This window comes from Gracilinanus agilis, chromosome 2, assembly GCF_016433145.1.
Source record: "Gracilinanus agilis isolate LMUSP501 chromosome 2, AgileGrace, whole genome shotgun sequence".
Lineage (NCBI taxonomy): Eukaryota > Metazoa > Chordata > Mammalia > Didelphimorphia > Didelphidae > Gracilinanus > Gracilinanus agilis.
Window position 1 is genome coordinate 231505097 of NC_058131.1, and position 16120 is coordinate 231521216.

Consider the following 16120-nt stretch of genomic DNA (forward strand, 5'->3'; position numbering starts at 1 on the left):
CCCCCCCCGCCACCCTCCTCTTTCCCGGATATCCTGGTGTCTCTTACTGCAACTTTGTCGCCGGCTGAGCACCCAGGGAGAGGGAGCGCGCCTGACGCCAGCAGACTTCTATGATACATGGCTTGTGGAGCCCCTGGGAATCGGCAGCTAAAGGGACAGGAAATCATCCGTTTCATCTGTCCCAGGCTCCCAGAAGTGCTCTGGGCTCCTGACTGACCCATCTCCCTCCCCCAACCCTTCACCGTGGGCCAGAGACTCAAAACTGCCACCGCGCCACACCTCCTGTCCTTGTCACTTCCCAGTAAAAGCCCTCCCTCCCGAGAGCGGCTGGCCACCTTCCCGGGCGGCGGGTCCCGGCTCCCCCCCGCCTCCTGGGCGCTCCTGGCGGATGGGAGTCAAGGGGGCAGAATTCTTCCTAACGGTGACTCACCGCCAGGAACGCTAGACTTCAGAAAGCTCCCCTCCCCTCCTCTTCCCTCCACTCCTTAGAGCACGGTTGAGTCTGGGGTGAGGCATTTCTCCCTCGGTCCAGTTGACTCTAGTACAATCCAATAGGCATTTATTAAGCGCCTGCTATATCCAGGCACAGTGAGGCAATCCCTGTCCTCAGTGTGCTTACTTTGGGAGGTCTGGGAGGGGGGAGGCAATAGATAATAATAATGATAGCGTTAATTTAGCGCTTCTGGGTAGGCAGAGCACTTTACGTGTTACCCAAACGCCCTTTGAGGTCGGATTATCTTTATGCCCGTTTTACAGATGAGGAAAATGAAGCTAAGAAGCTGACTTTTCCAGGGTCACCCAGTTTAGAAAGCGTCTGAAGATGTATTTGAACTTTGGTTTTCTAGACTCCAAATCCAGCACTCTGTTCATAATTTGTTGTTGTTTAATTGTTTCAACCATGTCTCGCTCTTCATGAGCCCGTTTGGGGAATTTCATGGCAAAGATATTGCAATGGTTTGCCGTTTCCTTCTCCAGCTCATTTGACAGTTGAGGAAACTGAGGCAAACAATTGAGTGAGGTGCCCCAGAGTTACACAACTCGGAGTCTGAGGTCAGATTTGAACTCAAAAGATGAGTCTTCCTGACTCTAGACCCAGCATCCTATCTACTGCACCACCTAGCTGCCCTCTCTTCATAGTAGCTAGCACATATCTCTTTTGATCCTCACTACACATCTGTGAGGGACTGTTTTTTACAGATGACTCAAGGTCATTGATATTAAGTGACTTGCCTGGCTAGATTCACATGCTAATAAGTGAGAAATATAAGTGACTACTGTAAATACCCAGAAAACTGAAAACTTCATGAGAGTAAGGATTACTTTTATTTTTTTTGTTTTTGTATCCTCAAGGGCTAGCCAGTTTCCTCGCTCGGGGCAATCACTTAATAAATGGTGGTTTATTGATCACTTGAAGTGTCTGAAGCCAGACTGGTACCCAAGTTGCCCTGACTTCAAGTAAAGTGCTCAATTCCATTCTCCCCCAAGCCACCGGGCTCTGGGTCCATATATATTTATATTTATGGGGACATAAAAATTAAGTATAACACAAAAAGCTTTTGTAAGGCATCGAGCTGATGGCTGGGATTTTTTTTTTCTGGACCTGTATTCCAGGTCTCAGGAGCTCCTTCCAAGTCCTGAAGACCTGCTTTCCTGCAAATTAGAGTGTAAAAATGTTGTCTGAGGCATCAAGAGACTACATGACTTGTCCATGTTCACATAGCCAGTCTGATGTGTCATAGGCAGGCTTTATTCCAAATCTTCTGGACTCCAAAGCCTGTTCTCCATCCAGTAATGTCACATCCTCTAAAGCGATGAGTATGGGGTAGGGATTAGAAGGAGGGGAAGGGACTATGCATTTATATAAATATTTCTCACTTGATTCTCACATTAACCCTGGGAAGTAGGTACTATTAGTATCCCCATTTCGAAGACTAGGAAACTCATGCAAAGATTAAATGACTTGCCCAAGATCACACAACTAGTTAAGTATCTGAGGCAAAATTTGAATTTGTGTCTTCATGGCTCCAGGCCCAGTGCTCGATCTACTGTATTACCTAGCTGCCTCTAAGCTACATACAAAGACAAAAAGCAAGTCATTCCTGACCTCACAGAATTTAGGACAAAATTCTCAGACCGGGTTTTCCACAATCTATCTGACTCCTGTATATTTTTCCAGTTATATTTCATTTTATTTACCTTTTTATTTGACTCTTTGTTCCAGTCAAAACAGTCAGGTCAGCTAGCTGTTCTGTTCTACAATATCCCATCTTCTATTTCCATGACAATGGTCCTCCTCTTCTTTTTTTTTTTTTTAAACCCTTAACTTCTGTGTATTGGCTCCTTGGTGGAAGAGTGGTAAGGATAGGCAATGGGGGTCAAGTGACTTGCACAGGGTCACACAGCTGGGAAGTGTCTGAGGCCAAATTTGAACCTAGGACCTCCTGTCTCTAGGCCTGTCTCTCAATCCACCAAGCTATCCAGCTGCCCCCTGGTCCTCCTCTTCTGAGGGACCCTCTTTCTTCCCTTCTACCTCTTAGAACACTAAGCTGCCTTGAAGCATAGCTGGGGGACCATTCCCTTCCTGCATAGCCCTTTCCCAATCCCCCCACTGTAATAGCTCTTGCCCTCCAGAAATGATTACTTTTTATCTGATGTTTCCTTGTCTTAGTACCTGCGCTATTATTCCCCAGTAGAATGTCAGCTCTTTAAGGCGTGGTATCATTTTAATTTTTGTCTTTGTATTCTTGGTACAGTGCCTAGAATAACAGTAGGTGCTTAATAAGTAGTGTTGATAAATTAAATTGTCTCTGACAGACATTTCTAAGGGACTTATGAAAAAGAATGCTGTCCACCTCCAAGGAAAGAACTGTTGGAGTATGCCAATGAAAACATATGATTTATCACTTGTCTAAATGGGTATGTGATTTGGGGTTTTGGTTCTAAAAGATTTCTCCATTACAAAAATTAATAATATGGAAATAGGTTTTGAGTGATAATACATGTTTGGTGGAATTGCTCATCAACTCCCCGAGAGGAGAAGGAAGAGGGGAGGGAGACAACATGAATCATATAAATCTGGAAAACTTATGCGGAAATTTGTTCTTGAAATAAAATAAAGAGAAAGAGAAAAAAAAATTTTAATAAATAATTGTCTCTGAGGCTTGGCCTCCCCCCCACAACAGATGGTACTGCAACCTGAAAACACACCTGGCCCTCTAGCATCATCTACTCATTCCAAGAACTGGTCACCCCAAGAAGTGAACAGGACCCTGGATTTGGGACAGATTGCCTGGGTTTTAATTTTGTCTATCATCTCTATGACCTGGGGCAAGTCATTTAAACTCTTTAAGCCTCAGTTTCTTCATATGTAAAATGAGCAGATTGGAGTTGTTTTGAGGTCCTGCCTAGTTTTAGATCTGTAATTTTACAAACCCCCTCCAAATGGATATCATTCTCAGCAGGTTACTTCCAAGAAAATAAGATAATATAAGGGCAAAATGACAAATGTTAGAGAAGATGAGGAAAAACAGGGACACAAATAAAATAAGGTGGAACTGTGACTAGATCTAACCATTTTGAAGAGCAATCTGGAATTATGCCCAAAGAGTTATAAAATTCTATACCCTTTGACCCAGCAACAACACTATTAGGTTTGTTTCCTAAAGTGATCAGGGGAAAAAGAAAAGAACCTATATGGTCTAAAAATATTTCTAGCAGCTCTATGGGTGGTGGCAAAGAACTGGGTGCTCATCAGTTGAGAAATGGCTGACCAAGTTGTGGCATATGCTGGTGATGAAATGCTACTGAGCCATAAGAAATGATGGGCCGGTTAATTTTTTAAAAACATGGAAAGACCAAATGAAAATATGAAGAATGAAATGAACAGAACATAGAGAGTATTATATGTAGCAACAGATACATTATTTGAAGAATATCTTATGTATGTCCACCTCCAAAGAAAGAAATGATAAATAAAAACAAGACATAGTTTTATATACATATCGATAATATATAACATATATGTCAAATGATGCCTTCTCTAGTTCAAGGAGGGGAGCAAGGGAACAAGGGAGATTCCTGGGAACTTTAATGTGACAAACAAATTAATTAAGAAAAGAAAATACAATAAAGACCTGGGATTGTACAGGGGAGATTATATTAAGAATTACAGGAAATTGGGGGAAAGGGAGTTGCTTATTTAACAGACTGGAAGCCTCTAAGTCTTTTCTAGCCAAAGACTGGAAGTGAGTGAAAGAGGATAAAGCATCAAAAGCTACCCTTTGGGGCCCCCTTCGATCTCCATGGCCTCCTGGCTTTCATTAGAAGAGTGTTTCTCTATATCCCTTGGGATTTCTATTCTGCCCAACTGCCTCCTCCAAAAAAAAAAAAAAGAAAAGAAAAGAAATATGGGTAGTTTTTGGTCTCCTCCAAGTAGGAAACCCAGTAGGGAAGACAGTGCAGCATCCCTACCAGTATGCAAATAACATTGTTATACAAATAAGTTTCCTGGAAAACATGTCATTTCCCTCTATTGCATTTTCCTCCACATCTCAGAAATGGTGATTTGTGGGAAATTGCATGTACAGGGTTGGGTGGAGTGGTGGAGGAGTGATCCCAGCCAGTGCAACAGTTTAACAGCCAAAGGCTCGTAGGACAGAAAGGAATTTAATTCATTTCAAGCATTTATGAAAAAAGATGAAGCACTGTCCTAGGTTTTGTAATCTTGGTGCCTAGCCCCATTGCTGGCATATTGCAGGCGCTGAAAAAAAAATGCTTGTTGAATTGAATTGATATAATTTAAAAAAAAAAAAAAAAGCACTGATTCTGGAGGCAGAGGTTCAAATCTCCCTCCCAGGCATGGGTTGGGGAAAGACCACTTCTGCTACTTATTACAACTGTGTAACATCGGGCAGTATTTAGCAACTACTATGCGTGCCAGGCATTGTGCTAAGTGCTTTCCAAATTTCATTGATCCTCACAATAATCCTGGGATGTAAGAGCTATTTTTATCCCTATTTTAAAGTAGAGGAAACTGAGGCAAACAGAGGTTAAGTGACTTGCCCAGGGTCCCATCGCTAGGAAGTATCTGGGGCCAGATTTGAACTTGGGTCTTCTTGATTCCAGGCTGAGTTCTCTATCCGCTGTGACTTGCAGAAAGCTCCTTCTAGCTCAAAGTCTGTGAAGCTCTCAATCAATCTATAAGATTCATTAAATACCTCCTGGGTGTCAGACACTGTTAACAAAGCAACAGTCCCTGTCTTTGAGCTTGTATTTTATCATCTATAAACCTAAAGTATATACCTTTCAGGAGACACAAAGTCATATAGGGTTCAGCAGAGGGGGAGATTAGCCTGGCAGCGTGGGAAGAGTGACAATTTTGTAGTCAGAGGCCCTGAATTCAAATCTCATCTCTGCTACTTTCCACCTGAATGATCTGGATCTTTAGACCTCAGTTTATTCATCTGTAAAATAACCAGATGACTTCTGAGGTCTTCTCTGGGTTCTACAGCTATAATCCTATGATCAATTATACCTTAGAGTGCAGAATAAGGAGACAGCTAGATGGTTCAGTGGTAGAGTGCCAGGACTACAGATAGAAGGACCTGGGTTCAAATCTGCCCTCAGATACTTCCTAATTGTGTGACTCTGGGCAAGTTACTTAACTCCAAATGCCTAGCCCTTGCCGCTCTTCTGCCTTGGAACTGATACTTCTATTGATTCTAAGACAAAAAATAAGGATTCAAAAAAATAAGATCTCAGAAAGAAGGCAGCACCAAAGGCAGCTGCTAAAAGACAGGTGAGACTTAAATGAGTAGATACAGGGCAAAGAGAAGATGTGAGATTGTCTAGAGGAGATCTCTGTGTATGGTACATTCATTCTAGTTACAACAACCCAGTCCTTTCCCAACATGAATTGGAACTGTCAAACACTTCTAAATGTGTCACCCTGGGTGAGTCACCTTACATCTGTTTACCTCAGGTTCCTCATCTGTAAAATGGGGAAAATGAATAGCACCTACCTCTCAAGGCTATTGTGATGCTCAAAGGAAATAATAATTGTAAAAAGCTTAGCTCAATGCTTGGTACATAGTGTGATTCAATATTATTATTATTATTATAGAATCAAATGAGATCATTGGAAAACTCTCACCACAGGGTCTGGCACATAGTAAGTGCTATATAAATGCTTTTTCCTTTTCCCTAGTCTCAAGTTAGGTCTCAGTTCAGTTCAGACTATCACAGCCAGGAGATAAAAGGAAAGGAGACTTGGCTGGGGTTGGCACAGGACCCTAGCAGGCAATCAAGGAACCCTAACTGAGGGCAGTGGCAGAAAAGTTGGGCAGGCTTCAGTCTGAGAGCCTAGGTGTGCCAAAGCAATTTGCCCGGAGCTGCAAACACCCTTGAACCTGCCATGCCCAGGGAGGGGCTCTTGGCTTCTCATTTCCATTTCAGATACCTGCAGCTGAAATATGGCTCTTCTCAGCATAGCAGCTCTAGCCAAGCCCTATAAGCCCAATACCCTAAGCCAGCTGGATGCCAGCTGATGCCATCATCAAGCAAGAACACCTGGAGTTTCCTCTAGTGAGATGCTGAAGAATGCCAGAATCCCTGGCTGCAGTCGCCCATTTTATAGAACTAGTGTGGAGAGAGAAAGGATGATTTCTCTTCTTTCAGGCTCCCCATACAGCTGCCTGAGCTCTCTGGCTCCCCATCACCTAGGTTTTCCCTTCCAGCCCTTTCTAACTCCAGAGAGATGGGGATCCCACACTTTCCTTCTTTCTCTCAACCATCTTCTGGCCACTGTATAGCATTCACAGATAGGTTCCAGCCTATCTTTCCAGGCCAATTATCCATTCCCCTTCACACCTTCCATTCCAGCCCAACCAGCCTACCAATCAGCTACCTATTCTAGCTGACTTTTCCTTCACACTGTCTTTCCCATTAATCACTTCAATTTGAGGAATATTCAATTGTGTCCACAGTATGCAAAGTACTGTTTCAGGTATAAATTAAGCACCTACTGTAAAGGGTTAAAATTTTGGGTAGGAGTTTGACAAAAGAACAGAGAGCAAGTTGGTAAAACACCAACATTTAGTTTATTCTGAGGAGAAATTCGGATAGGAAATAGGAGGGAAGAAAGTGAGATTTCACTCTAATATGTTCTAACTATGCCTGAAATCCAAATCCAATACTATCATTTCTAAGAAACCCTAAATCTAACTGCCTTGGAGGGCAGGTTCTTCTGCCTGCCAAAATAGGCCTGTCTTACCTACACTACTCCTATCTGGAAATAGATTGCCTGACTACCTACCTAAACTAATCAATGAACATTAATATCCTATACCCTCCTTAAATCAGTATTTTAATCCAAACTATCAGAATTCAAGTTCCTCTTGACTCTGAGAGACCAATACAGAACCCCTGCTCTCTAGGAATCTAGAGAAAAGGAGCCCTCTCTCTTAACTGTCTTTCTCTTAAATACTGTCCCTGTCCCCTAGGTAACAGAATCTTGAACTCTTGGCTAACTCTTACTTAGAAATGTGTCTGTTCCTGCCTCTCCTCTGCCTCTTAAAGAGTCAGAGGGAGAGATAAAGAAAGTCCCTTTAACACTACTATGTGCCACCTCTGGTGATACAAAGAAAAGCACTCCCTGTCACTTTGGAATGTGTTTCTGTCCATTAATTATTTCTTTAGCCTATCCAACCAGACCAGAAATCAGGAGGCAGCATCATATAGTGCTAGGAAAACCTGAGTTCAAATCTTACTCCAATATTTACTAGAAGGTGACAGTATGTCAGAACAGGGTCAAGTAAAGGGATCTTCTCACCCACTGGCCACAAGCCAGTGGCTAGTCATGACCCTGACAGTGACCCAGGTCAGGCAAAGTGGAGGACAGATTCTTTGCTGAGCATGGTGGAAAGAAAAGGAAGACTATAGGAAGGCTAACAGGGAAGAGGTCACATATTGTGGCTCACCCTCCTCCCCACATCACCATCCAGATAGCTTTCTAACTTATGGTGTCCAGTTGCTGAGACTAGATGAGTTCCACTACATATTAGTTTAGAGAGGAAGTTTAGCATAACCAAGAAATGTGTCACTGGATGATTGCATTGAGAGTTAACTTTTGAACATTCTGATTATTTTAATACTTTTTTGGTATGTGTTTGTAAATGCAAGTAAATTCTATTCCTTGTAAACAAACAAAAGAAACAATTCCCTCTTTTACATCATAGATTGATTTAGATTTCAGAAAGACCTTTAAAGTTTTTTTAGTCAAATGTGATCGTTTTATAAATAACAAAACTCTCTTCAAGAAGAGGTTGGGGGGTGAGGAGGAAGGGTGGCAACTGGGTGGCTCAGAGGATTGAAAGCCAGGTCTAGAAACTAGGAGGTCCTAGGTTCAAATCTGGCTTCAGATGCTTCCTAACTGTGTGACCCTGGGCAAGTCATTTAACCCCCATTGCCTAGCCCTTATCACTCTTCATCACTCTTCTGCCTTAGAACCAAAACATAGTATTGCTTCCAAGACAGAAGGTAAGGGTTAAAAAAAGGGGGGGGGTGTTGTGGGGGAAACTAGGTGGCAATAGAATGCCAGTCCCAGAGATAGGAAGTTCTAGGTTCAAATTTGATCTGAGATATTTTCTAACTGTGTAACCCTGGGCAAGTCACTTAACCCCAATTGCCTAGCTCTTACCATTATTCTGCCTTGGAATCAATATTTTGTATTGATTCTAAAACAGAAGATAAAGGTTAAAAAAAAAAAAAAGTGTGCTTAGATCACACAGGTAGTAGGACTAGAATTAAATCTAGGTTCTCTGTCTCCAAACCTAACCATTCTTTCCATTGCATCATGCTTCCTATCATGATTGATTTGAAATTACAGAAGAACAGAGGGGCAAACTCAGAATCTGGAACATTTTGATCATAGGGATTGTTTGGAGTATAAAGAGAGGTAGGGGTAGTCATTGGCTAAGATAGCTGCCCTTTTTGCTAGAATGGTTAACCACTCTGATAATTAAGGCATAAAAGGTGGTGGGGAAAAGAGGAATGATGTGGACCCCAACATGAAAAAGTCTGGATAGCCTACTTCCAGAAAGGCAGAATGATGCATAATTGGAGTGCTTTGTTCTCTGATGTATAGCACAAGCAGACATCCTGTAACTGGTTCCAGTCTACTAACTATGTAATGAAGAAGCAGACTAGTGATTGACACATAGCTAGAGGTGGGGTATGTTCAAAAGACAGGGCCAGTGCCTTGGTCTGCCTCCTTCCTCCCTGGCTACATTCCAATGAGAAAAGAGAGACTATGCTGTAAGGAGAGAGGCCTTAAAGGATCCTCCCTGTCTGAGACCAATATGTGGTCCATAAATGCACTCCTCAGTTCTTTGTCTCTGCATTTATTCCTTCTTGTATCAAGTGGAGGAAATTGGAGATAGTTTCAGACTGAGAAGTTTTGAAAGGTTATAAGAACAAGCCAACAGAAGGTCCAGGAGTTGAGTTCATGCTAGGGTTTAGTGGTTAGCTAGTCCAGCATGAAGGCCTCAAGGAATGACCTTCGGGATCCAGCCCCAGGGTAGCTGAGTTTATCTAGCAGTCATGCCATGTTTGGAAGTAAACTTGGTAGCACACACACTCTGTAGAAACAGTGGTTAGTCCATTCTTCCAAGGGACTAGAGTGGTATTGGGAAGAGTAGATTCCTGAAGTTTTGAGGGGACATATTTGTAATTCTTTTATTGCTATATCTTTGAAGTGAATACCCCTTTGTAAAAGCTAATTGATGTTATTTGGTTCAATGGGAGTGGAGAATAAATCATTAACAATTAAGAGTAAGGAGAATACACCAGAATAGGGGCTCAAGTTCATGGCAATAGAAAAAGGTATCTCATTGCCCCTTATAGAAATTTCCCCAAAACCCAGAAAGAGAGATGTAACCTTCTTCATTCTGGGAGATTAGAATCATGGCTACGACCACATTCATGGAGAGGTCCCTTGGGCCAAAATGGATTTGAGGACCAAGGTCCCCAGGGATGCTTTTTACAGTAGGTTTTCTTTCTCAAGGAATCTGACTTTGCCAAGCATTCTCAGCCTGTACAATACTTATCTCCTTCCTCCCAAAAGCCTCCATAGAGGAACTAGAGTGTACTCAAAGATTTCCTCTGAATCTTTGGTTGTTACATGGCTCCCAGGGCAGTACTTGAGCTATTCATCTGTTATCCATTGCTCTCAGCACATTATCTCCTTTTCTGGTCATACATGTCCTTATTGGCATCTTTTATATCATTTTCCATACAAACATCAACTCTGGTAACATGCCATAGTTTATTTACACTTACGATATGTGTTTTCCATAGTTTTTTTGGGTCAATAGCTTTCAAGGATGAGAAAAAGATGAGAAAAGCAGACTACATTTCCCAGTATGCCTGGGCCTGAAGTGTGATCACTCATTGGAAGAAATTTCCAGAACTCCATTGCTCATGATTATGCCACAGAGAGATAACAGAAGACTCTACAAAGGGGAGGAGAAAGTATATGGAGTCTGAGTGAAGGGGTTCCAAATCTATAATGACATTATCTCAGAAGTCCTGAAGTGTTCCTGAAACTCCACAGAGTGAGGAAAGAGAATGTCTGAGAACAAGAGAAAAACTGAAGATATCTGATACTGATGAACATTGTTTTCAAATAGTGATACAAAAGATGCCTGCATTGAAGGCAGAATTCCATATACCTCATTCCACGTTCAGAGAAAGAAACCTGGCTGTGAAAGTAGACTTAGCAAAATTTAACTACTGCTTACATAAAAGGAGTGTGGGAGAATGAATAGTATTGGGGGACTGACTTCATTGGTTGCCTAGAATGATGGTAGTATCCTCACCAGAAATAAGGAAGTTAGGAGGAGAAAAGAAAATGAATTCCTTTTGAGACATGTTGAGTTTGAAATGCCTATGGGGCACACGCTTGCAGATATCCAGCAGGAAGTTGGTAGTAGTAAAGGAAGGATATTAAGGAGATGAGGAATGCTTTCAGGAGTGTGCTGATGACTATATATATATTTTTTAAACCCTAACCTTCTACCTTAGAGTCAATACTGAACAGTAAGGACCAGGCAATTAGAGTTAAGTGATTTGAAACTAAGACCTTCTCTCTCTAGGTCTGGCTCTCAATCATTGAGCTACCTCTCTGCCTCTAGTAAATGTTTAACAACCATCTTTTCTTTTTTTTTAAATATTGTGTGGTTTTAATTGTATGCTTGTCTTAAAATCCAGAGCTTGAAAATCTTTTGGAGGAATTTTAGGAGAAGAGACTAGCCAGTGCCTGGAATTGGGAAGGTGAATTTTTTGAAGAAGGTGCCATGGAAATGACTATGGAAACCACACACTACATCAAGAGATCCAGAATGAACTTTGGGATATAATGAACTGAACTGAAGGGGGTTGAACATATTTATTCTAAAGGTAAATTCTTATGCCAAAGGGGAATACCCCCTAATTGGCTTTTTTGTCAATGTATCTATTATTTATTGGTTTTTATTTTCTTTCTTTTTTTATTTCTCTCTTGTTCCTAGGTTGCTATAACTTCCCCCTAGAATGGGCAATGTTTTATACACCTTTAGTGGGAGAATCCTTAGAGATACATGTTGGTTATTTGAAATGATTCACTGGGGAGACTAGGCATGTTAATCTCCCCAAACCCTCAATTGAGGAGATTTCAACATGCTCATCTCCCAGTAGAATCACAGGCGGGGACTATGAGAAGGGAATTTGTATTTTGATTTGATCAATCAAAGATTTAGACTTCCCTTCCATTTGTTTTGAATTTGGGTCAATTAGCAACCAGGGAATTGATCACACAGGCATTGCCCCTCCACCCCCACCGTGGTGCCAAACTAATTGAGGAATTGTGATTGGTTCCTGGGGGGTGATATAGGAGAGCTAGTGGGTGAAGGGAACAGCATATAAGGTGAGGCCCAGCAGAAACCAGAGTGGGGTTGTTTCTGAGGCTGAGATTCGGAGACAGACTCTGGATTGTTAGCCTTTAGGTTGTTAGGCTAGGTAATTCTTTACCTCTTTCTAGATTTCCCTCTCTTATTATCTTATCTTACTATAATAAAGCTATTAGAGCTATTAACAGTCTTGTGATTTAATGGTTAATTTCTACAAATGGCAACCACAATATTTTTTTACTCTTATAATTTAGACAAATCCATTCTAACCATTACAACTTATATATGATTCTTTCAATCCTCATTATTAACATTTTCTCCATCACTTTCTTAAGTCCAGACAATCAAGAAAACAATGGCATGCCCTGATTTATAATGTTTTCCAATTTTTGAGGTGGAAATGTCACACTGAAAATTGACTAATTACCTCTTAAGTTGATGGGAATGTCTCTAGCCCACCCTTGATAGCCTTAAACATAATAGATGTTTAATAAATATTTGTTGAATTGAATTTTATATATATAGATCTTGAAGTCATCCTCATGGAGATGATGATTGAACCCTTGGGAGCTAATGAGAACAACAAGAGAGAATCTTGGAGAAGCTGTTTTCCCAGGCTATTCTGATGAGATTCAGGGATGAGATCAACTCATTCAGGAATGAGTATTGAGATTTCTTTTCTATTATTTGGCAATTCAGTCCGAATTAAATATTTTATTTACTCTTTCCTTCATGGTGTAATGGATAGATTTCTGGACTTGAAATCAAGAATAATAAGGTTAAAATCCCACCTCTTATTCACTATATGAGTTGTATTTGTTCTGTCATTTAGTTAGGTCCAACTCTTTATGTACTCTATAGGGTTTTCTTGGCAGACATACTGGAATGGTCTGTCATTTCCTACTCCAGTAGATGAATGAAAAGGGATGTTAAATGACTTGCTCAGGGTCTCGCAGCTAGTAAATGTCTGAGGTCTGATTTGAATTCAGAAAGAGGAGTCTTCCTGACTCCAAGCCCAATGCTTTATCCACTGAGTCATCTAGCTGCCTCTACATGGTTGTTTGCTTATCTAATAAATGGGTTGCAAATCTGCTCTGGTGGAAAAAGTTCCTGGCTCTTTCATTTCCCCTACTCTGATGAAATCACAGATCCGTTGCATATTTATGCATTTCTTTCAATATGTGATCTCTGCTTAATCTGTTATTAAGGTGCAAGATGACCTCAGATGACCTTTAGAAGTTCCCCAGAAACTACATGTGGCCTCGATACAGATAAAGTCAATTATAATGACCCCAAAGACCCCTACATTAAACCCCAGGCTCTGGGATATGGACAAAGTTGGACTTATTCAATGGGCTGCCCATCCAATTGAATGTCCCAGCCTGGATACTAAAGTGGAGTTGAATCGTGTATGCATTAAACTTAGAATTTGCCTGTATACTGAGAAAACAAAAGAGAGAGAAATATTATCAGTTCAAACTCATTAAGAGAAATGGGGAATTAGCCTTAGATTTCATTTCCTGAACCACAAGCCCTGCCAGTCTCCAGAATTGCTATCCCTACCAGCATCATGTCCCCCCTAAAAAAAAATCAAAGGATCCCATGTGTTATAATTCCACCTTCCCCCTACTCCAGATTTTCCATAGCCGGTCTAACCTCTGATATGTTGGAACAACGTAAAGAAGGAAAAGTGGCTTGTAGAGTTGGAAGGAATCAATCAATAAACATTTATGAGACACCTGCTATGTGCTGGGCACTGTGCTGTGCACTCAGGACACAAAACGACTCCAAAGACAGCCTCTGCTCCCTACAAGCTTACAATCTCATGGAAGAAACAAAAATGCAAACAAATATAGACAAAGTAAGATATGGACAGGATGAATGAGAAATAATTAACAGAGGGAAGATATTGAAATCAAGAGGATTGAGGAAACCTTCATGTGAGATTTTAATTACAACTTAAAGGAAACCAGGGAAGTCGATAGAGCAGAAGAACGAGGATGTTCCAGGTATGGGGGATCAACAGAGCAGAGACAGGAAGCATCTTGTTTATGAAATAGCCAGGAGACCAATGTCACTGGATCAATGAGTATATGCCTTAGAGTAAGGTTTAAAAAGACTGTAAAGATAGGAGGGGACTGGGTTATAAAGGAGTGCTTGGAAGGAACCTTAAGGGTCATTATTGAATCTAACTCCTTCATTTTACACATGAGGAATGAACTTCAGAATAAGTATTGATCCATAGGGCTGAGGCAGACTAGGGTACACCCAAAGTTGGGTTGGGCCAAAGCAACAGCTGGCCAAGGATCCCTTAATCTCTAGCCAGATGCCCTGTAGCTACCTCCTTCCCTTCTCCACCCCCCATCATCTCTCCCATAAAGTAGGAAAGAACTGGGCAAGGTAATGGGCTCTGCAATCATTGCAGCTAAGGGTCCGTGGTACTATACTGACATATCAAAATTTTTGGTGATTTTAAGGGGTTTGAAAGCAAGAATAGTTTTGATTTGGACAAATGACTTCGCGCCATTGAGCCTCAGAATCTACATCTATGGAAATGGGAGCACTGGACTAGAAGATCCTTAAGGTTCCTTCTGACTTGAAATCTCAGATGATTATGGGATCCTACCACTATATGCCATTTTCACCTTAGAAGCTGATTCAGAACCGAGCCCCCAGATAAGACATGACTCCACTGCACATAAACATTCTTCCACTTCCTTGATTTCTCCTGTGCAGACTGGTCGCTTGGCATCTTTCAAACAGCCCTGGTCACTTGAGGCAGTCATGCCAATGTCACCCCCATCATTTCAGAGGCAGTGTATTGTGGTTTAGGAAGACCTGGGATCAAACTTTGCCTTTGATGTTCACTAGCTGTGAGACTATGAGCACTTAGTCCCAAAGACTATGAGACTTGGACTCTCTGAGCCTCAGATTCTTTATTTGCAAAATGTAGTCAATAAAACCTCTGGTACCTTCCTTATCAGTAGGGCAACTAAGCAGCACAGTGGATAGAGTGCCAGTTCTTTAATTCAAATTCAGCCTCTGACACTGACTAACTGTGTGAGCCTGGGTAAGTCACTTATTTGCCTCACTTTCCTTAACTGTAAAATGAGCCATAGAAGGAAGTGGCAAACTACTCCAGTGTCTTTGCCAAGAAAACCCCAAAGGGGCCACGAAGAGTCAGACATGACTGAACAACAATACCTTCCTGATAGGGTTGTGGCAGCATGCCATGGAATAATGGGTGTTAACAGGCTGTGCAAATTTTAAAGGGCTATATGTTAGTTATTATAATCTGTAAGAAACTTTTTTCCTTTTGGACTTTACCCAAGACATTCTGCATAGTAACACAAAATACCTTTGAGGAGCATACATTTCCCTATGTATGTCTCACTTGGTATTACAAGGCAAACGTCTATGGTTACATCTTCTATGATTTTAACATATTCATGAGGCACACACCTTGTAGGGGAGCCTTGAAGGCTGTGTTTTGTTCTTCAGAATCCACCAATAATAAAACCAGCAGCCACTCATAATCCGCACACTTCTGAGTTCCAACCTTGGGACTACACAGAGGTGGCCCGCAGTGGAACATGGTCCCTGGATGTCAATAAAGATGCCATTGAGAGACAACAAAACTCTGGGCAAATACAAAGGCCAATGTGAGTACCATGCCAAGTTTAAAGGACACATTCTTCCTTCTGTTAACAATCACTCAACAAACTGGTTTTTTGAGGATCATAGTTTGTAGTGGGGTTTCTTGAACAAGGTATTCCATCTCTGTGTTCCTGGAATGTTCTAGGGCTGTCCTTTATGCCTGGAATGCTTTTCCCTCCTCGACTTTGTTTATAAACTTCCCTGGCTCCCTTTAAGACCCAACTAAAGGAGGCAGCTACATGGTTCAGTGGATAGAATGCCAGGCCTGGAAACGAGAGGCCCTGGGTTCAAATCTAGCCTTAGATACTGCCTAGCTGTGTGACCCTGGGCAATTCATTTAATTCCCATTGCCTAGCCCTTACTGCTCTTCTGCCTTGGAGCCAATATACAGTATTGATTCTAAGACAGAAAGTAAAAGTGAAAAAAAGAAAGAAAGAAAGAAAGAAAGAAAGAAAGAAAGAAAGAAAGAAAGAAAGAAAGAAAGAAAGAAAGAAAGAAAGAAAGAAAGAAAGAAAGAAAGA